The following is a 21,713-nucleotide window of genomic DNA, read 5'->3' as shown; positions in this document are numbered from 1 at the left end:
ATTCACATAAGTTTCCGCGCAGTCCAAGCAGATCTCGCGCCACAGACACCACTAAATATCGGAAGTCATCTGGCAGATCACAGTCGGGAGATAGGTCCATTCTATGTTGTTATTGTGTAAAACCAGGACACAGAAAGAATTAATGCTGTATCAAAACAAAAGGAAAAAAACAAAAGACTCAAAGATTTTATCCATACTGTACAGTAGGCATCATCGGTGCCAAGGGCATTGGACCAGTAAGACAGTAGAGAAATTAGTTTCCATTTTCAGATCGGGGGAAGACCAAGTCACAACAAAAAACGAACATAAAGAAAAGCAAGTCTAAAATTCACATAGGAGGCATGATGGGAAGTGAGTGTACCTTGATACCAGCTGTATGTGAGGATCAAAACGTTTCCTTATTTTTAGACACAGGCTCTTCAGTGAACTTAATAACACAAGAAGAAATAGATCGAATTTTTAGAAAAAAGAAGAAAGTAACTTTTCTGGAAGAATCTGATTTAGACTTAAGTACAGTGAATGATAAGAAAATCGCAGTAAAAGGTATGATACGGTTAAACATCAGTTTTACAGAGACTACAAGACCAATTTCAGATTTTTTTTATATTGTTGAAAACTTCGCAATAAAAGCTGATAAGTTGCTGGGCTTAAGATGCATAAGAACAGAGAAAATAACTTTACTCCCACGAATGAATGGAATAGACAATGATAATGAATTCATAGAAGAAAGACCATCAGAGTCCTCACCAATTAGTAAAACAGAACCAAAAACAATTGGTAATATTAAAAGCTTAAACAAACATACACAAACAGATGAGTGTACAGATCCACTCCCCCCTCACCCCCAGCCTCCAGGACTAGAAACCTAGGTAATAGTTCTGTCTCATCAGTTTTTCCCGCCCATCTCACCAATGATTTAGTTATACCGCCTAACTCCTACATGAAAGTTACCATAAAGAGCAAATTAAAAAATAGTACTGTTCTTATCTTCGAAGAATTATATAAAGTAAAATGATTGTCAGTAGAAAATGCATTATGTCAGATGAACGACGATGGGCAAACTCAGATATTCCTAATTAATCACATGAATTAGGAAGTACAGTTGAAAAAGGGGACTTGTATAGTTAATATTGAAAAATGTCCCGCCTCCGCGATAGTGAGACAAGTGAGAAAATCAACGGATAGAGAAAGCATAAAAGAGAATTTAATTCACTCAGGTGAATATGATGAAGAAACTGATTTGTTAAACCTGTTGGAAAAACATAGGGACACCGTAGCATTACCCGGAGAACAATTAGGGTGTACTAACCTGATTAATCACAAGATTAACGTGCAGCCAGACCCGCCACCGATTTTCGTACCTGCATATAGAATCTCACAATCTCAACGTACACTCACAAACCAGTATGTCGATTAAATGTTAAAACTTTGAATTATTCTTCGTGCCCAAACGAAATGGAGAAATGTGTGCTGTAGTACTCGTAGACTACCGTAAACTAAACAATCACACAGTCCCAGACCAGTTTCCCATGCCATTGCTAAGTGACATCCTACAGAATAGTGGACCAGAAAATAATGTATTTTCCACGATAGATATGCTCAATGGATTCTATCAAATTCCAATAGATCAGGAGTCACATAAATACACAGCCTTTTCCACAAATACAGGACATTATTCGTACAGGAGAATGCCAGTGGGATTGAAGACAGCACCAGGCACTTTCCAACGCCTGATGAATTACGTATTGTCCGGAATTCTAGGACAAGGAATATTTGTTTATAATTGTCGCAACTAACGATACAAAAGAACATCTCCAGAAATTAGACCTACTCTTACAAAAGCTTGGTGATGCTGGTTTAAAAATTAAGCTTGCTAAATGCAAATTTTGCCTTAAGGAAATAAAATTCTTAGGCCACAGACTAAGTACTGAAGGTATTCACACCTCCGATGACAAAATACAGGCAGTGAGAGACTTCCCAGAACCCATTACGACAGACGAAGTTAGACAATTTTTAGGTCTAGCAGGGTATTATAGGTCATTCATACAACAATTCTCTCATATCCAGCTACTCAAAAAGACGCTATATTCCAACGGGGAGAAGAACCAAAAAACAAGCATTACGCGATTTAAAAAATGAACTTACAAAGGGACCATGTTTTGCATATCCGGATTTCACAAAACCATTTATTATTTGCACAGATGCATCAATTAAAGGATGAGGGGCTGTGTTGATGCAAGAAGATAAAAGAGGACAGAATCAACCAATTGCATTTGCCAGCAGACAAATAAAAGGTGCAGAGAAAAATTATTGCACTACAGACTTACAGGCACTTGCTGTGGTTATTGCATTACAAAAATTTCGAGATTTGGTATATGATTACGAAATACACTTATTCACCGACCATAAACCGCTAGTGAGTATGTTTAAAGAAAACCTCCTCTCTGGGAGGAGAGCAAGATGGAAATGTACACCCTCAATCCAAAGTTTCTGAACCGCCCTTGGCGTGAGAACGGTCGAAGCCAGGGATGTGGAATGGCCAGGCGAACGGACAGTGGTTGAGACGAAACCACGCCCCCAAACACCGTCACTACCACTACTCTCTCTCTCTCCCTCTCTCTCTCTCTCTCTCTTTCTTTTTTATTGTATTATTACCACCGCCAAAGAAGGTTATGTGTTTGCCTGTGTCTGTTTGTTTGTTTGTTTGTTTGTTTGTCTCTTTGTCCGCGAGAAAGGGCCAGTCACTTCTTGGAGGAGGTATGCGTTTTCAGAGTCCCGTCTAATAACCATCATCATCATCATCATCATTATAATCATTATCATTATCATCATTATGATCATTATCATCATCATCATTATTATTATTATTATTATTATTATTATAATTATTATTAATATTAACACCGTCACTACCACTACTCTCTCTCTCTCTCTCTCTCTGTCTGTCTGTCTCTCTGTCTCTGTCTCTCTCTCTCTCTCTCTCTCTTTTTGATTGTATTATTACCACCGCCAAAGAAGGTTATGTGTTTGCCTGTGTCTGTTTGTTTGTTTGTTTGTTTATTTGTCCCTGTCCGCGATAAAGGGCCAGTCACCCCTTGGAGAAGGTATGCGTGTTCCGAGTCCCGTCTAATAACCATCATCATCATTATTATCATCATCATCATCATCATCATTATTATTATTATTATTATTATTATTGTTATTATTATATATATTATTATTACATATATTTATTATTATTAGTAATATTAGTATTATATTTGCTACATCCTTACACACAACGAATAACATCACCGACATAGTAATGCAGGTAGAAGTGAAAGAGGAACGGACCAATGAAAGAGCCAGTGCTGGAGAACACAGTTTAGAATGTGAGTTGGGTATGGCATTTCGGAACAAAATCTGGGGGAAGGTATGATAACATCTATGTTATTTGAAGCCTATGCAACTGTTCTAGAAGCAGTTGCATGTTGAGACACTCTTTTCAATACTATTTCAGTAGGTTTGATAGGAAAGTGAGGTTTGTTAGCTGCATCTGAACTTTTCTCTCATCATGTCTGACAACGATAGTGATGAACTAGATTATACACATCACTTATTCATATATTGTCTGTAATGTTCTAAAAGTCATATTCTTTGTTTGTAGCCACCACATGAAAACCATAAGGTATGGAAGAAAAGGGTGTCAATTAAACTTTCTATTTTATTACAGATCACAAGGTCTTAATACCTTGTCCATCCCCCCTGGGCCTCAATAACAGCCTGCAGGCGGGAATGCATGGAATTCACCAAGTTAGTACAGATGTTTGGACGACGTCTGATGCTCTCCCACACCTCTCTCGTCTTCATTTCTACGGCATCCCTGGTGATGTCACGAACCTCCCAGTCTTCGACCATAATCCCCCACAAGTTTTCTATGGGGTTCATGTCACACCCCTTAGAAGGCCAGTCAGTAAGGTGAAACTCTGGGTGTTGACGGAACCAGTTCATCACTGCGTTGCTGGTATGAACTGGGGAGCGGTCTTGGACAAGTATGATGTCGTTTGGTTCCGGGATGGCGTATGCACGGACTGATGGCAAGAGCGAAGTTTCCAAAATATTTATGTATTCTTCAGCATTAAGATAACCGTCAATGGTCACCAACTCTCCTGGGCCTGCTGCCCACATCCAACCATAACAAGACACTGACAACCTCCCACTTCTTGCTCTCTCGGTAATGTTTATGGCATCATAACGAGTGTTTACCAATCGCCAGCAGTGTTTCCCAGTTGTTGCCACACTCTGAAATGATTTTTCATCCGTAAAAATCACGTTCTCCCAGAAGTCCACACCATACTGCCTGTATCGCTGAGCGAATCTTAGTCGTGTCTCCTTATGTTGTTGACTCAGTTTCTCCTTTTCTGCTGCAGTGTAGCAGTGCAGCCCCACCTCATGAAGGCGACGTCTCGTTGTCACAGGGTGACACTGTAGCTGTAGTTCGTGTGTCAACGTGACTGCTGTTTTCTTTGGAGCCTGCCTGGCAGCAACAGCGAGCCTTTCGTCTTCATCAGGTGTGGTCACCCGAGGCCGCCCTGACCTCGATCTAGTCGTCATGTGTCCCTCCTCTTCATATCTACGTATCCATAATCTCACTGTGTTCTTACTGATACCCATAACGCGGCTGATTTCGTTTATTGACATTCCAGCTTGATAGCGGCCAACTATCTGACTTCTTTGGCATATGACCTCTGGACGATTTGCCTGAATGTTTGGTGAACGTAAGCCACGTCGTCTACCCTGAACGTCCATAACTGTTGAAGCAATACCATATAGTAGCATCAACACGAGTATCAAGACTTACCTCCAAATATAAGCATCTGTGTCAAGATAATGATAAACAATATGTAACACACAGTAAAAAGTTGTTAGTCAAAGTTGTTACGCTAAAATGTAGGCCAAATCATAAAATAATCAATCAGACGTTTATTATCAAGGATAGATACTCACTAATTGCGAAGATGAGTTACAAACATAACTATGCAAGAACTGTGTATTTACCATTATATATTGTTAGGGGGTCATTTAGATAGGAGTTTGTTATTTCGTTAAGCCAGGTAATGTAAAGGAACGACTGTGGGAAAAACGATACCTCTCATTCACAAACACAAAAACACACCTACACATATTCTCACAAACACACACACACACACACCTACACATATTCTCACACACACACACACGCCTACACATATTCTCACACACACACACACACACACACACACACACACACACACCTACACATTCACACACACACACACACACACACACACACACACACACACCTACACATATTCACACACACACACACCTAAACATATTCACACACACACACACACACACACCTACACATATTCACACACACACACACACACACACACACCTACACATATTCACACACACACACACACACACACACACACACACACACACACCTACACATATTCACACACACACACACACACACACACACACACACCAACACATAATCACACACACACACACACACACACACACACACACACACACACCTACACATATTCTCACACACACACACACACACACACACACACACACCTACACATATTCACACACACACACACACACACACACACACACACACACACACACACACACACACACACACACACACACACCTACACATTCACACACACACACACACACACCTACACATATTCAAACACACACACACACACCCACACATATTCACACACACAAACACACACACCTACACATATTCACACACACACACACACACACACACACACACACACACACCAACACAAACACACACACACACACACACAAACACAAAAACACACACACACACACACACACACAAAAACACACACACACACACACACACACACACACACACATAATCACACACACACACACACACACACATTCACACACACACACACACACACACACACACACACGAAAACAAACAAGAACCCGGACAAAGAAACATACACCCCCCTCCCCCCCACCCCCCCACCCCACCCCCACCCCCACACACTCACCCAAACCCCCCCCACCCCCACACTCACCCAAACCCACACACCCACACACCCATACCCCCACACCCACACCCCCACACCCACACCCCGACACCCACCTCCACACCCCCACACACCCCCACACCCACACACCTACACCAACCCACACACACCACACACGGCGAAAAAAAAAAAAAAAAATATATATATATATATATATATATATACACAGAAATGATACTCACTGAGACTCGAGAAGTGTTGTGAGAGCTTCAGCCAAGGTTGTTGTGTGCACTCGCGTAACAATGGATCCTGGGAAGTATGGAGATAAGGTTATCCCTCACATCACACTTTATCTCCCAAATAAATTCCTTCACTATTCTCCACTTCCCTCACACCAAACTGAACTTCCCAGATTAACTGACCGATAAGGCAAGGTCAGGGACTTGTAATAGGAGTGAAGAGGTTATTATGGAAACTGAAACGTTGGTTAGTGTGTTAAACAGGATTATTACCTCACTCACAACAGTCTCATCACCAGTTCTATGAGTTTTCATGCGGAATAACAGCCCAACGTTAACTCATAATTTATCACATCATGATAATTTGTTCATTTTCATCTTAAGCTATAACAAAAATAATATGAAATCACACGAAGCATGTAATATTAGCAATATATATAATGCCTATTACTATAATCTTGTCAACAATGATAGTGCGTCATGTTTATTACACTAAATATTGAAGCAACATATTAATGAAACTGGAACCTCACCTTATTCTGCGTAAACTTCGGTGATGCTTCCTCAGGTGATCCTCCGAGTCTGTCTGTGTGGTCTGTGCTTTCTCCGGCACTTATACAAAAAAGGTCCAGTGCTTCGATTGTAATGAAAAGATTCAAAACAGAAGGGTCGAACCAGTGTTGAATGTTCCATAGTGGGAAGGACAGGGGGAGGGGTAACTGGGGAGGGACTGGAGGTTGGTGAGGGTATGACAAGCAGTTACACACTAGTTCATCACTATCGTCGTCAGACATGATGAGAGAAAAGTTCAGATGCAGCTAACAAACCTCACTTTCCTATCAAACCTACTGAAATAGTATTGAAAAGAGTGTCTCAACATGCAACTGCTTCGAGAACAGTTGCATAGGCTTCAAATAACATAGATGTTATCATACCTTCCCCCAGATTTTGTTCCGAAATGCCATACCCAACTCACATTCTAAACTGTGTTCTCCAGCACTGGCTCTTTCATTGGTCCGTTCCTCTTTCACTTCTACCTGCATTACTATGTCGGTGATGTTATTCGTTGTGTGTAAGGATGTAACAAATATAATACTAATATTACTAATAATAATAAATATAATAATAATATATATAATAATAACAATTATAATAATAATAATAATGATGATGATGATGATGATGATGATAATAATAATGAATGATGATGATGATGATGATGATGATGATGGTTATTAGACGGGACTCGGAACACGCATACCTCCTCCAAGGGGTGACTGGCCCTTTCTCGCGGACAAAGAGACAAACAAACAAACAAACAAACAGACACAGGTAAACACATAACCTTCTTTGGCGGTGGTAATAATAAAATCAAAAAGAAAGAGAGAGAGAGAGAGAGAGAGAGAGGGAGAGAGAGTAGTGGTAGTGACGGTGTTTGGGGGCGTGGTTTCGTCTCCTCAACCACTGTCCGTTCGCCTGGCCATTCCACATCCCTGGCTTCGACCGTTCTCACGCCAAGGGGGGTACAGAAACTTTGGATTGAGGGTGTACAATCGAAAACTACAATGTACATATTCATTACATACAAGGCAAAATGAATCTAGTAGCTGATGCATTATCTAGGAACCCAAAGACAATTCATGCCACGGCATTAGATCTCATAGGAAACATCCCAAACCACGATGATATCTCGAAAGCACAAAGACTTGATCCAACATGGTCTGAAGTTATATACAAGTTAGAAAGTGGAGATGACATACAATTACTCAAGCTACATGTACCACTAGAACAATTCACAATAATCAATAATGCCTTATACAGGATCAACCCAGGATAAGCAAAACGCCAAGGAAATAATAATAAGTAGGGGTACCTAATGACATGATACCCCAAGTATTATGAACAATACACAATAGCCCACATGCAGGACAGCCTGGGAAGGATAGGACATTCAAACAAGCCCAGTTGTTATATTACTGGCCATCATTACAAAAAGATATAAACAGTCATATAGACAGATGCAAATCATGTGCAAAACACAAAGGATACCCAATTACACCTGCACCTATAGGTAATTACCCTGTACCACTTCAACCATGGGACGTTGTCGCGGTTGATTTACTCAAGTTACCATTATCATACAATAATAACCAGTACCTATTCGTTCAACAAGATCATTTTTCACGCTATGTAATTTTGGCCCCAATTAAGGATAAAACAGCAGAGACAGTACCAATGGTAATATGTCACTTTACTACCCCAAAGGTACTAATAAACGATAACAGAGGTGAATTTAATTCTGTTATCATACAAGAAATATGTAAGCAATACAATATAAAAAAGGTTTACGTATTAGCTTATCACCCGGCATCCAATGGGTTAGTAGAGAGACAAAACAAAAAGGTATTAGATGTACTACGACACATTCTCAATGAAACATCTCATTGACATGACGATGCTGAATGCCTTCATCCTGTACAAGATGAAGGAAAAGCCACCCAAGTCCTTTTCCCTGAGGTTGTTCACCAGGCCTTGTGTTCAGCAGCTGTTTGAGAGATATGGTAGGGTGACAGCAGTAGCTCCAAGGCACCAGTCTGTTAGACTTCCACACAGACTTGAGCAGAGGGCGTACATGGATCGACACATACTGGTGCAAATGCCTGCCACAACGAAGAGGAAGGCTGCGATCCGCAGGTGCCAGGTGAATGCACATAACACCAGACGCACACCTGAGAACAAACGCACCTCTTGGCAGTGTGCTGAGTGCCAGGTTCCCTGTTGCGTTACCTACTTCTTTGATTACCACAGCCTGAAGCAGTTCTAAAAGTGCAAGTGGGAAATGTAAATAATGCGTAAAAAATGTGTAAATAGCAAGTGAAAGCAATGGATGTAAATATCATGGAACAGTGTAATATAGTTTTACAAATTACTGCAAGTGACAGTGCATTACATAGTGTAAGTAAAACAGAAGTGTAAATATTGAAAATACAATAGAAAATGTAAATAGAAATGTAAATGTTTAGTAATATATGAATATGAGTACAAATACTTGAAATTATGACAGTGAAAGTGAAACCTTGGCTCTCTACATATTTTACTGAAAGAGAAATTGAATGGCTACAGTGACAATAAACTACTATTACTGAAGGAAACTTATGGATAAATACTGCAGATACATATGTTATAAATAATAGGAATATAACGTGTGTGTGTTTTTATGAATGATAAATGACAGAATACCAGTGGGGAACGAGCACAAGTGGGAATCTCGTATGCGCTCGTAATTTTCATTGCTTTCACAGTGTTATTTATTGGAGTATGGATTCCAAACTATTTGAAAATCATAGGATAGTGTTCCTAGTGATAATATCAGACTGTGGTATTCATATTACGGGGTGTCGGGAATTGTAAATTGGAGACTTCGTTACCCAACTTCAGAAGTCTCCACAAGTCCTACGGTTGTGACGAAGGCTCAACAAACATCCGAGGAGAAAGCTGAAGGTATGTGCCATATGCATATTTAATCATAATATTCTAGGGCTACTGATTTTTGGCAAATATTTTTAAAATACAGTTGGAGCGCGAATATCCTCGCGGGACAGGCAAGGAGCGCAAAAACAATCCCGTGGTGTAGGGTTAAGGACAGTCACGGTAGATAATCAGTGCTAGTTTCTTAGTTTTTTAACCACTTTACTTTATTAAGGTAATTTTTTTTTAAATTCTTGGTACTACTATATGATTTTTTTATGCTTCGGATTGCAGAGTGGAAGGTAAATTGTAGTCATTTCAGTTTGAAATTCATTTCCTAAGCTATATAGTTTGGTGATAGCAAGAATAAAATACGAAGGACATCACCATATTGAAGGGTTATGCAATTAAGATCCTATTCCGACTGTTTTCCCTTGACTTGAGTTAGTAGTTTTTTAAGCTCGTGGAACACATGACCTTCTAAGGGCTAATAATCCCTTTAATGTAACAAATGTTAAAATGGGTACAGTAATATACACTGCTGAGCTTTTCCATTCCATCCTTGTGCCACCATGCATTGCAACTGAATGTAGGGGTACATCACATGCTAATTATCCGAAATGTGGAATATAGGGTCATTAACATCCGGTCAGCTGTGTGGCTGGAATGTAGCCAAGTTCAGGATGAATGGAGGTTTCAAGAAAGTGTGGTGAAGTCCGGGATGACGATGTTCATTTCTATAGCTTATGCTCAATAAAATGTCTGGAGACGTCAAGAATATAATCCTAACATTGCCAAGGTATCTGAGAAATTAACAGAGAGTGTCTCTAATCTCTTCAGTGCTAGGGATGTCTCCTTAGTTAACTACAGATATAAAATTTCACTGTGCCACCAGCAGCAGCAGGGTAAAAACGCCTAGAGCTTCGTAAGAAAATTAGAAACTTGACGTGGGTTTTCAGTTCTTTTGCCACTTTGTGAATCCAACAGAGCCATTTTAACAAAACAAAAACCATGAAAGTGAAAATAAAGCAACACATAGTCTGGACGGGCATATTCTTGCACAGAACTTACACTGCCAGCCGTTGGAGTGACCTCACCAACTCTGGCTGTGCTCAAATGTCCTCTCTAGCAGTCTTCCTCAGATTTCGCGAATACTGTTGTAAATTTTATTTTTAATATTCATTTTTTGTACTTATTCCTGATTAAGTTCATTTTTATTATACAACAGAAATTCTACAGTATATTACCCCTTACGTAATACGGGAATAGAAGGCTCATCTACAGTAGCCCACAAAGTAATCCTTCATTCACAGGACGTCTTTATTATTTTATTCCTGCAACTTCCTGTCTGTTTTACTAATGAGTATCGTCTGAGAACTTCCGGAGGTGAAGGAGTTGATTATACGCATTATTAATCCATACCTTAGAAGACAGCAAGAATATACGAAAAGTACGTTATCAAATTGACGAGATAAAGAATATGTTCCCAGTCAGTGTCCTTGGAGACGTAGTATCAACTAAAAACAAAGTACAATACCAGAGAGATCTGGGAGCTTTAGGGGCTCTGATACTGGGTATCGCTTAGGTCGCCAAACTTTACGGGAGGAAAGTTCTTTTCCTAATATTGTTAGAGGGAGTCAGACGGACACAGCTGACTCTACAGATGTTTCCGCATCTAAGAACTTTTCAGCTTCCTCTTGGACCTTTACACTTTTAGGCACATTTGACCATCAGTCTAACTGACGTATCACACCACTACATGTATATGATAAGGAAGACTGTATCAATCTATCTATCTATATCTATCTATCTGTCTGTCTGTCTGTCTGTCTGTCTCTGTCTCTCTCTCTCTCTCTCTCTCTCTCTCTCTCTCTCTCTCTACATTACAGGCAGACTGTGAAATCGGTAATTTCGTGAAATGCCTAGCCAAATCGTGAAATGAGTGTAAACTGGGGTGGGTTAATTTAGTTTAGGCTAACTTAGGCAGCGGTTACGTAAGGCTGGGATAATCTAGGTTAGGTTAGGTTAGGTTAAGAAAAGCTAGGTTAATTTAGATGAATGCTATATTATGTTAAACGTTCATCTAAATTAATCAAACCTAAACTAATCTAACTAACTTAGTCTATAACCTAAATTTTACCTAGAAAATCCCAGCTTAACAAAACGGAAGCCTATTTTTAAATAATCCCAGTTTACAGTACATGCATTTCACGAACTGAGTAGGCATTTCACGAAATGACTGATTTCACAGTTTGCCTGTAACATATATACATACATACATTTTATATATATATATATATATATATATATATATATATATATATATATATATATATATATATAAATATAAATCTACCTACCTATCTATCTATCTATATAGATAGACAGTTAGATAGATACAGATTATATATATATATATATATATATATATATATATATATATATATATATATATATATATATACTGTATGTTCTGGTGCCAATATTGTTTCCCGTGACTAGCTGTAGCTTCACACTATTGTTGCATATTACATATAAAGTTGTTTATTCATAATTAACCATGTGCAACGTAGTATGAATGATAAACAAACAAACGCCATTTCACTGTAAAGTGTGGCTTGGGATGGGATGCGCAATCAGACATCTGTTTTTAATCAAAACCTAGAGTAAAGGGAAGGCAATAGAGAAATATGAATTGTATGTATGCTTGAGTCTTGGGGGAGATATTTACCTTGCTTGTATACTTTAATGTAATCAATACTACTTTACTGAGGTGTACTGTATAATGTACAGTTGCGGACATATCAAACATAAACACCCCTTCCACCAGAGAGGTGTTGTAATGCTCTCAGCATCTGGTAACACTGAAAGGTATGGAACTTCACAAGGTTTTTGTTCGGTTGCTTGGACGAACCGAAGACGGTGGTCATTGCCGCTTTGCTCAGTTATTGGTGGTATATGTAAGCTATGTTCCGCCAGAAAATATACTGATAATAACATATCATGATTGTGGGAAGTTTCTTGACACGTCCCATCCCGACGTTTTCTGGGCAGTGCTACGCCCCAGTCCCGACATTTTTGGACCTTTTTTTTTTTTGGCTCAAACATCCGCTTTTGGTGAGAAACATCGAAAATTCATAGAGAAATCGCTCACCTGAGGTTTAAAACACTCGATCCAGCTAGGAGTACCTCCTTACCTTACAAGGTTTTCTATCAGGCTGGCACCAAAGAAAACGAGTTCTATGGAAGGATAACTATTCTATACCACTCATAAACGGTATTTAATTATTTATTTGGTACGAATTTATATGTAGGACGAGAGTATATTGGTTTTCAAACGGTAATATAGGCATTATAAGCATTGTTTCACTCACTAACTCATCACCATTCCTGACCTTTTTTTGCCACATTACCTGATCATCATTTCTGACTGTTTCTTCCTCTAATGTTTGTCCTCCACATTGTCATCGATTGGGGAATCACTCTGGCCCTGAATTTCGTACCGTGGCATGACATGGCTTTACTGGCCAAGTCACTGATAAAAGGTGAATTGCTGAGAAAAGGTCATGCAGGGGGGGGGGAGGAGCTCATGCTTGGTAAGGCATTGTCCCTGCCTGGCATCTTGTAGAGGAAGGTGTCCCGTGTATACATGCCAAAAATCACTTGCGAAAATTGAAAATTGTGCAAATTAGGTACCTTGCAATGTCCTTGTAATGTTGCCGCATTAATTCACGTCTCCGGGATATGAGTGCACATCATCTGAGGACGTGAATTCACGTCTCCAGGACGGGGCAGGTTAAAAATATATCACACAAGATAATGGCAGCTATTATGAATGAAACGGATTCCATGAGTGATATAGTTTCGAGTCATGAACCATGCAACAGTTAACAATTCATCATATAAGTCATAGTTAATAGCTGTCCCACAACTATCACTGAACTGTGAATTATCATGACGCCCATCCTCCATACCATGAACCTGACATCTACATACAGGAGGTGGCGCCACAGGAGACGGCAGGGTGGGGGTGGGAGACCAGGGAGACAAGAGGAAGGTGTGTGAGGAGGGGGGCATTAGTGGTTGAACTGGGGGCTAGAGGAGAGGGGTGATGGGGTAGGGGACGGTGGACTTTGGTAGAGGACAGGAGCTACAGTGGGAGGGATAGATTGCAAGGTGATGACTGTGCTAGGTAATTATTTCATGGATAATATGGGGCATGAATACCAATAGTATTGGCATGCAAACCCAGGATCTTTCTGCTAATCTATGAGGCATGAATACTAACAGTATTGACATGCAAACTCAGGTGAATTTTCCTTCTGCATGGCATGAACCTAATATGGGAACCAGTAATCTGGCTACTGCTATCATTCCTTCAACTTTACCTCCTGTAGCACCAGTTAAATCCCAAGGACAGTTTGTTCAGACACCTTCGAACCCAGATTGTAAGGTGCTACCTACAGCCCAACTGAGTTTTCAGTTTACTGGGGAAGATGAATACAACTTTCAAACCGGGCCTGCTGCCCATAAGTTTAACCCTTTAACCGCGGGTATTGTTTTGGTCTGACTGTCCTCTCCCGCGGGGGTTTCAGCCAAATGTAAACAAACCTTTAAACCTTAATAACTCTGCACAGAATAAAGCTAGAGAAAAAAATAAGGTACCATTAGAAAGTACTAACCTTCAGCTTTCCATTGATGTAGGTTTCATGACTTTGTTGACTTTCACAGGACGGGGAGAGCCGTTAGAAGTGAGGGGTGTGAAATAACTATTTTACGCCCCACACACCAGTACCAAATGCCAACCACTCTCTCATAATAGTAATATAAACATATATGAACACTGTACATACGATAAACACCCACTCTGTGTTCACTGAGGTAGGTAAAAGGCACTTCGCTGTGGCTGCGACCGCTCTTCACTGCGGCTGCGCCTCACTTCACTGCGGTGGCACCCGCTCACTGACGTTTCATGCGATCTTTTCATTCTTTCTAACTTCTAATATTATTTTACATATAATCTGGGCAATATACATTATATTTACACTGCACTTATTACTATATTGCGTCACTTGCGCATCACAGAATTACACAAGTGCCGCAGATTCTCTTATTACAATATCACTTATTATACTGGCCAATATTTACATTTTTTTCTTGGCAAAATATCCCTTATTACTACATTATCCATTATACAATTATTGGCAAAGCACGTCACTGTCGCATCACTATATATCACTGTCACTTTCAGTATTTACTCAGAGAGTGGTACTCGGCAAAGCACGGAGTTACACATAGAGTGACTTGGCATTCCAGGCACTGGTGTGTGCTTATTTTTCTCGTCCTAGGCCTCCGTGTGGTGTTAGAACATACTCTGCAGCGGCCCTGTGACAACTTGCCGCCTGCTGTAAGAGGCAATTTCACAAGCTGGAGCCGGCTCATGTAATTGCGGCACTCAAGACGGTCAGGTTGTGTGTCAGAGTGTCGCCTCGGGATCAATGCCGTCACCTGACCAAATCGTGCAAGTAGCTGCTGCACGACAGTCTTGGAAAACTGTCTCAGTGATGGTTGCCTTATGCCCCTGACTTGTGTCTTGTAGAGAATGAAGGCGTTGAGCATGCACATATCGAGCATGTGCAGGCAAGCCTTCCTGTACCATCGGGTGTTTCTCCTGAGACAGTCGATTTCGCCAATCATCATATCAGACTTATCAACAAGTCTCATATTGACATTGTAATCAATGACGGCATCAGGCTTCGTGATTGGCTCTCCCGTCCTGTAGCTGACCTTCCCAGTTCTCTGCAATTCCCCCTTGTGGATGGTGCTGATCAAATTCACGACCTTCTTGTCATGCCACCTGATCGCAAGAAGCTTGTCTGACTTCTTCAGGTGAACATCTCCCTTGGATGATGATGATGCTTCGGGGAAACTTGGCCACTCTTTCCTATAGCTCCGTACAGTGCCAACAGTGCCAATGCCGTGTTCAGCAAGGTATTTGGAGAGTTTCGGTGCTATGTAGTAATTGTCTGTGTACAGCACATGATTACCACCAAAATACCTCTCCATCAGCACTTTTACAATGGAGCCAGAGAAGCCAAGGGGGTCTTTCCTGTTGACATCCATTGTGCTAGCAGAGTAGATGACAAAATCCAGGATATACCCCATCTCACAGTCACACAGCACAAAGAACTTTATCCCAAAGTGGTGGCATTTGCTGGGGATGTACTGCATGAATTTGAGACGTCCTCTGAACAATACCAGGGATTCGTCTATGACGACTTATTGCATAGGCCGGAAAAATTGCATAAATCGATCCCTAATCCTGTTGAGAAAATCCCTCACTTTCCACAAAGGGTCAGTTTGGGATGGGTTTGCATTGTCAGCGAAGTGCAGGTATCCAAGCAGCTTTCGGAACCGATCCCGTGACATATACTTCCCGAATATTGGGATAGTAGTACTGTCATCCACGAGCCAGTACTCCTCCAACTCATGTCTCTTTATATGGGGCATAAGAAACATTAGGGCAAAAAAAACATACAGCTCTCTGATTCCGACAGGCAACCACGACACTTGCTTTGGTGAGCCAATAGGTCCCAGCCCTTCTGCTGCACACTGAGCTGCATACCTATTGGTCTCATCGCTGACATGCTGCACGATTTCATCATCCATGAAGGCCAGGAAGTAGTCAACAAAGTCATCTGCGTTGCATGGGAAGGCAGGCTGTATTCCAGCATTTGTCATATCAAACGGTGGATTGTGTGGCTGAAAATCTGCACCATCAGACCAAACAAATGCATCCACTTTCCCTGTGCGTGGTTCAGTGGCAGTGGCAGGTTGCGTTGCACTCGTTTCCCCGTGAGAAGGAGCTGAGGTGGAGGCAATGGGTGAGGCAATGGGTGAGGCAGGAGGTGAGGCAGGAGGCGATCGGGAGGGGGGTGAGGCAGGAGGCAACGGGGAGGGGTGAGTGTGGGGGCGGTGAGTGGGGGGGTGGCGAGGGTGAGGGAGCTGAGCGGGGGGCAGACGGGGGGGTTTCTGACCTGGTGCGTGGTGAAACTTGACCCTTTCTACCCCGCTTATCACCTCGCTTATCTCCTCGCTTATCGCCCAGCTTTGCCCTCCAACTGCCACGCATCCCCTTTGTTCTAGGCCTGCCTGCCCTGCCTGCACGGCCTGCACGGCCTGCCTTCCCTCGCTTTGCAGGCTTTGGTAATTCGTACTCCTCAGATGATGTAGACTGAGAGGGCACGGCAGATGATGATGATGATGATGTGAGGGCAATAGGGCTAGGGGAATGGGAAATTGATGGGAAATGCTTACTAGGGCCTGGTGTGGGAGACGTGAGCCTGCGCTTCACTCCCTTCCCACGTGCAATACCAGATTTGCCCATAGGAGCCTTTCCTTTCCCAGAGTAAGTTTGGGGTGGTGGGGGGGAAACAACACGATCACTTTCATCACTGTCACTATCAATGGAAAATGGTTCACCACCAATCACTGCCAAATCATCACTGCTTGTTGTGAGTGTCACTTTCACTGCCACAATCAAGAGTAGTACTTACAGTTTTGTCCAGCTCAGTTCTAATTTCAGGAGTGCTCAACCCCTTCTGCCTCGCCGTCGGCAGTTCCTTTACTGGTGTAGAGGTAGAGGGAACACTAGCACTAATCATTGTAGAGGAGGAAGCGAGCGACGATGAGTCGGGACGGAGCGCCATTATCATGCACAGAGCTGGACAGATACCGACTGATGCGGGTCAGGGCAGGGGTGGGGGGGGCCCCCTCGGGGTTGGAGGAGGGAGGTGTGGGATGGCTGGCGTGAAAGAACTCGACAGCTACTCTTGCGTGAGACACTTTGCGCGCCGGGAAAACGCGCGGTGTTCAAAATATTCACGATCATTCCAGAATGACACCCGCGGTTTGGTCCAGTTTTGTCAATGTCATTCTGGAATGACACCCGCGGTTTGGTCCAGTTTTGTCAATGTCATTCTGGAATGACACCCGCGGTTTGGTCCAGTTTTGTCAATGTCATTCTGGAATGACACCCGCGGTTAAAGGGTTAAGGAAACGTCAAACACTTTTGCAAGCGACTGCTACATGTTGGATGCTTGGATGTTTAGGTTCATAGACATCGCACAGCAGCATCCTAACTGTACTAAAAGTCAGGCTTTGGCGAAGGCAGGCATATGCTATGCAGAAGCTAGCAAAGCCTTGCAGACTTCAGGCTGGAGAGATACAGCTACTAGTTCTCCACAGCAAAAGACCAAGGCTGTAAAGGCAAAAGTGCAAAGATGGTGTGTCATCCATGGGCGGTGTCCTTATTCTATGGACTGTTGCCCAATTGTTCTTAAAATTCGTCAATGAGGAAATCTCCTCATTATATCCTTTATGGAGAGGAGAAGGTGTTACCCTACGATTTGCTAGCTGGACCCCTTACCCCAGTGTATAATCAAGAGAATTACGCCAAAAGTACACCTTGCAAAGTTTCAATGCATACATAGTGAAGTACGAAAAAGATTAAAAGCCTCAAGAGCGGAGATGATGGTGAAACAACACAAAGGTAGTCAAGAAAAGACAGATATAGGCCAGAAGGTTATGATCAATAGCCCTGAGAGAACTTCCAAGCTCAGACCTAAGTTCCGCAGACCATATACCATTGTGGAACACGTGCGTGGACCTACTTTTCGAATATGGAATGATGCTGATGGAACTCAGGAGGCAGTACATGCTGACAAGATCAAACCAGTAAATCAAGAGCTAAACCTAACTAACCAATTGTCTGTGTTGTCCCCTCTGTCTTCGTCGCAGTCTATGTTGTCGTCTGTACCTGTCCCTAACCAAGAGTATCGCAGCAAGCTACGATCCCACAGTAAGAGCGATTAAGGGAGTATCTTCTCTTACAAACATGTGGCTTGTACTCCTCTTGCATTGCTTGGAGTGAACCTATGGAATGACGTCGGACATGGACACGACTGCATTGATGCCAGGAGCACTGAAGAGCCCATTTGGAAGGATATCTCCAAGCTCCAGATACAAGAGGTCTCTAAGGGATTGTTTCACCTCAGACAACAACTGTCGAAAGTCGGCAAGTTTTTCAACCAGAACCCGCAGCTGATGACCTCAGATAATGAAGCTTTGGTACAAACCTTGCATGGTATAACCGAGCTTCAAACTGGACACATAGTTAGGCTCACAGACAGACTCACTAAAATGCATGTCGCTTTACCTAATGCAGATTCTGATCTTTCCAAGCATGTCCATGCATGTGCTAAGAGAGGACTTCTGGATCTCCTAGGTATCCTATCTCAAAGCCTTGTGGTACAGTGCTAGACAAGGACGTAGTGCAATTGGGTAGACAGATGCATGTTTGACATTGGCGGCAAAGGCGAATAACAGGCTAATCGTACACATGTATGAACAGTTAGGTGAGTTCACTAACAAAGCTAACGAGATAATTAAGACTACCAACCATCTCGTAGGACTTGTGAACAACATCCAAACCATCTTACTAACCCTGGCTAACTTAGTGTTAATCGCTGAGTACTTACATGCTCTCAACGAGTCAACCACTGCTTTGGAGTCGCATGTAGCCAATATGGTGGACGGCTTAATCGATGCAGGTTTGATAGGGTTAATGCTTTATTGCTTCCTACTCACATTTTAATCAATGCTCTTGACGTAGCTATGGTGAAGCATGGATTTACGCCACCTTTTGGTATGAGTCAACTGGAATATTATTACCCACTGATAGAGGCCCAGTTGACCCGTGATGGCATCCTGATATTGGCGCCTATGAGGAATGCTATAACATACCATGCATGGTGGTTCATTCCTTTCCCTTTTGCTACTACTAACAATGCACTTGTTATTCTGAATGAGGGACCAGAGGTGCTACATGTCGGATGACAAAGGGTATATAGCCGAAACGACTGGATGAATTTGAGAAGTGTTTTCTTAATCTCCATGTATGTCCTGCTCTCCGTTTTGTCTTCATTCCGTCAAGGGTAGATAAATGTAAGATGACCTTGTTGGACACAAACACTTCCTCTACACTGCAACATTGCACCTTCCAACCCATTCAACTGAAGTCAGTTTTCCATGCTTATGTACATGCGAAACAACACTTCTTCTTTCCAGAGACAGAGGACGTAACACTCACATGTGCCTCACAAAACCAGTTCCTTACGGTAAAGGGGTGCTATGTTGCACCCGATATTGTGAGTTACACTGTAAGGAGATAGCAGTTCTACCTAACAAGCACCATCTAGCCTTGTCGGTGAACTTCTCGTCCCAGTTACGACCCTTTTTACCTTCATTCAATGTTTTTACCTTGAATGTAAACAGGCTGTCTCATATGCTCAAGGAGATACAGTTCCTCACCCACCTGAACAAGACTGATTTAGAACCATATGTACTATCCTATCTCCCTTCATACCTTTCTCCTGCCTATTTGGTCTTGGCGTTGATCTTCTACTTGTTGTGGTCTTGTCCTGTGTCTGTGTTTGGGGCTACTATCTACGAAGCCGAATGAGAAACCCTAAAACCACGGATCCGTACTCGTGGATTGCAAGTGGACGTGGCTAAATAGTTAGCTACCCTACACATTGGTTAGGCTACACAGTAGTTAGAACAACATTGTCGACGGGGACGTCGAAAGGTGTGGCCGAGCGATGTTTAGGTGCCAATATTGTTTCCCATGACTAGTTGTAGCTTCACACTATTGTTGCATATTACATATAAAGTTGTTTATTCATAATTAACAATGTGCAATGTAGTATGAATGATAAACAAACAAACGCCATTTCACTGTAAAGTGTGGCTTGGGATGGGATGCTCAATCAGACATCTGTGTTTAATCAAAACCTAGAGTAAAGGGAAGGCAATAGAGAAATATGAATTGTATGTATGTTTGAGTCTTGGGGGAAATATTTACCTTGCTGGTATACTTTAATGTAATGAATACTATTTTATTGAGATGTATAATGTACATGGTATAGTTCTGATGCCTCTATTCATGTATATATCCCAGTTGTCTGTGGAGGTTTAGCACCTCTGATTTATGCTGATTCATGTGCCACTCCCCAGTGGGGGAAGGCGGCTAACAGCAGAAAGCATGTATCACTAGAACGAGAGGGACGTATAACTCTGAGCTCTCTCTGTGTCGCAGTTGTATCATTCTGTGGCCAATAAAGAGAGATTTAATCTGCTCTATTTCAATTCACCCTGCACATGCTACCTCTACATTCCTTCAACAGGATTCTACATCGATTCCCACTATCTCCAGTGTGTGAGAAGACGTTTTGCTGGAGTGTGGCAGCCGGAGGTGACTTAACCAGGAGCAACGTTATAACCTTGCTTGGAACTGTGAGAGCACGACTCAGCTGATATATATAAATTGGTGATCAGCTGTATATATATATATATATATATATATATATATATATATATATATATATACATGTATACAGATATAGTGGGCTCGCACAGTGCGCGAGAGATTGGGCGGTGCACGAGCTCGCGCACTGGGAATTTGCGTACTAGGAATACATAATCTTATGGGAATAATTACATATGGGTGGTACCCCCTCATACCTGGACATTTTTTGGCCCTTAGAGACAAAATAAAGGTCATATGTTTCAGACATTTTACTAAAGCTATAGCTACAATAACAAAATATGGGTAGTCACCTTAACAACAGTAGACAACAGGCCTGATGACCTTAAATAACAGGGGTTCCAAGGCACGGCAACACTTACAGCGCCGCACTCCTCACCGCACCTCCCACCGCACCAACACTTCCCTCCACAGACTCCTCTTGAGCACCTTCCCCAGGAGCATCAAAGTCACTCACTTCGGCCATGAACCCTTCAAAGTCCAATGCTGACACTTCTGACATTGCATCCTCTTCATCCTCAACAGGAACAGGAGCAGACGATGTCGATGGTTCCGCAA

Source organism: Coenobita brevimanus, chromosome 46 (assembly GCF_032717465.1).
Source record: "Coenobita brevimanus isolate Jiangsu-jjx chromosome 46, ASM3271746v2, whole genome shotgun sequence".
Lineage (NCBI taxonomy): Eukaryota > Metazoa > Arthropoda > Malacostraca > Decapoda > Coenobitidae > Coenobita > Coenobita brevimanus.
This window is presented reverse-complemented; position numbering follows the sequence as displayed.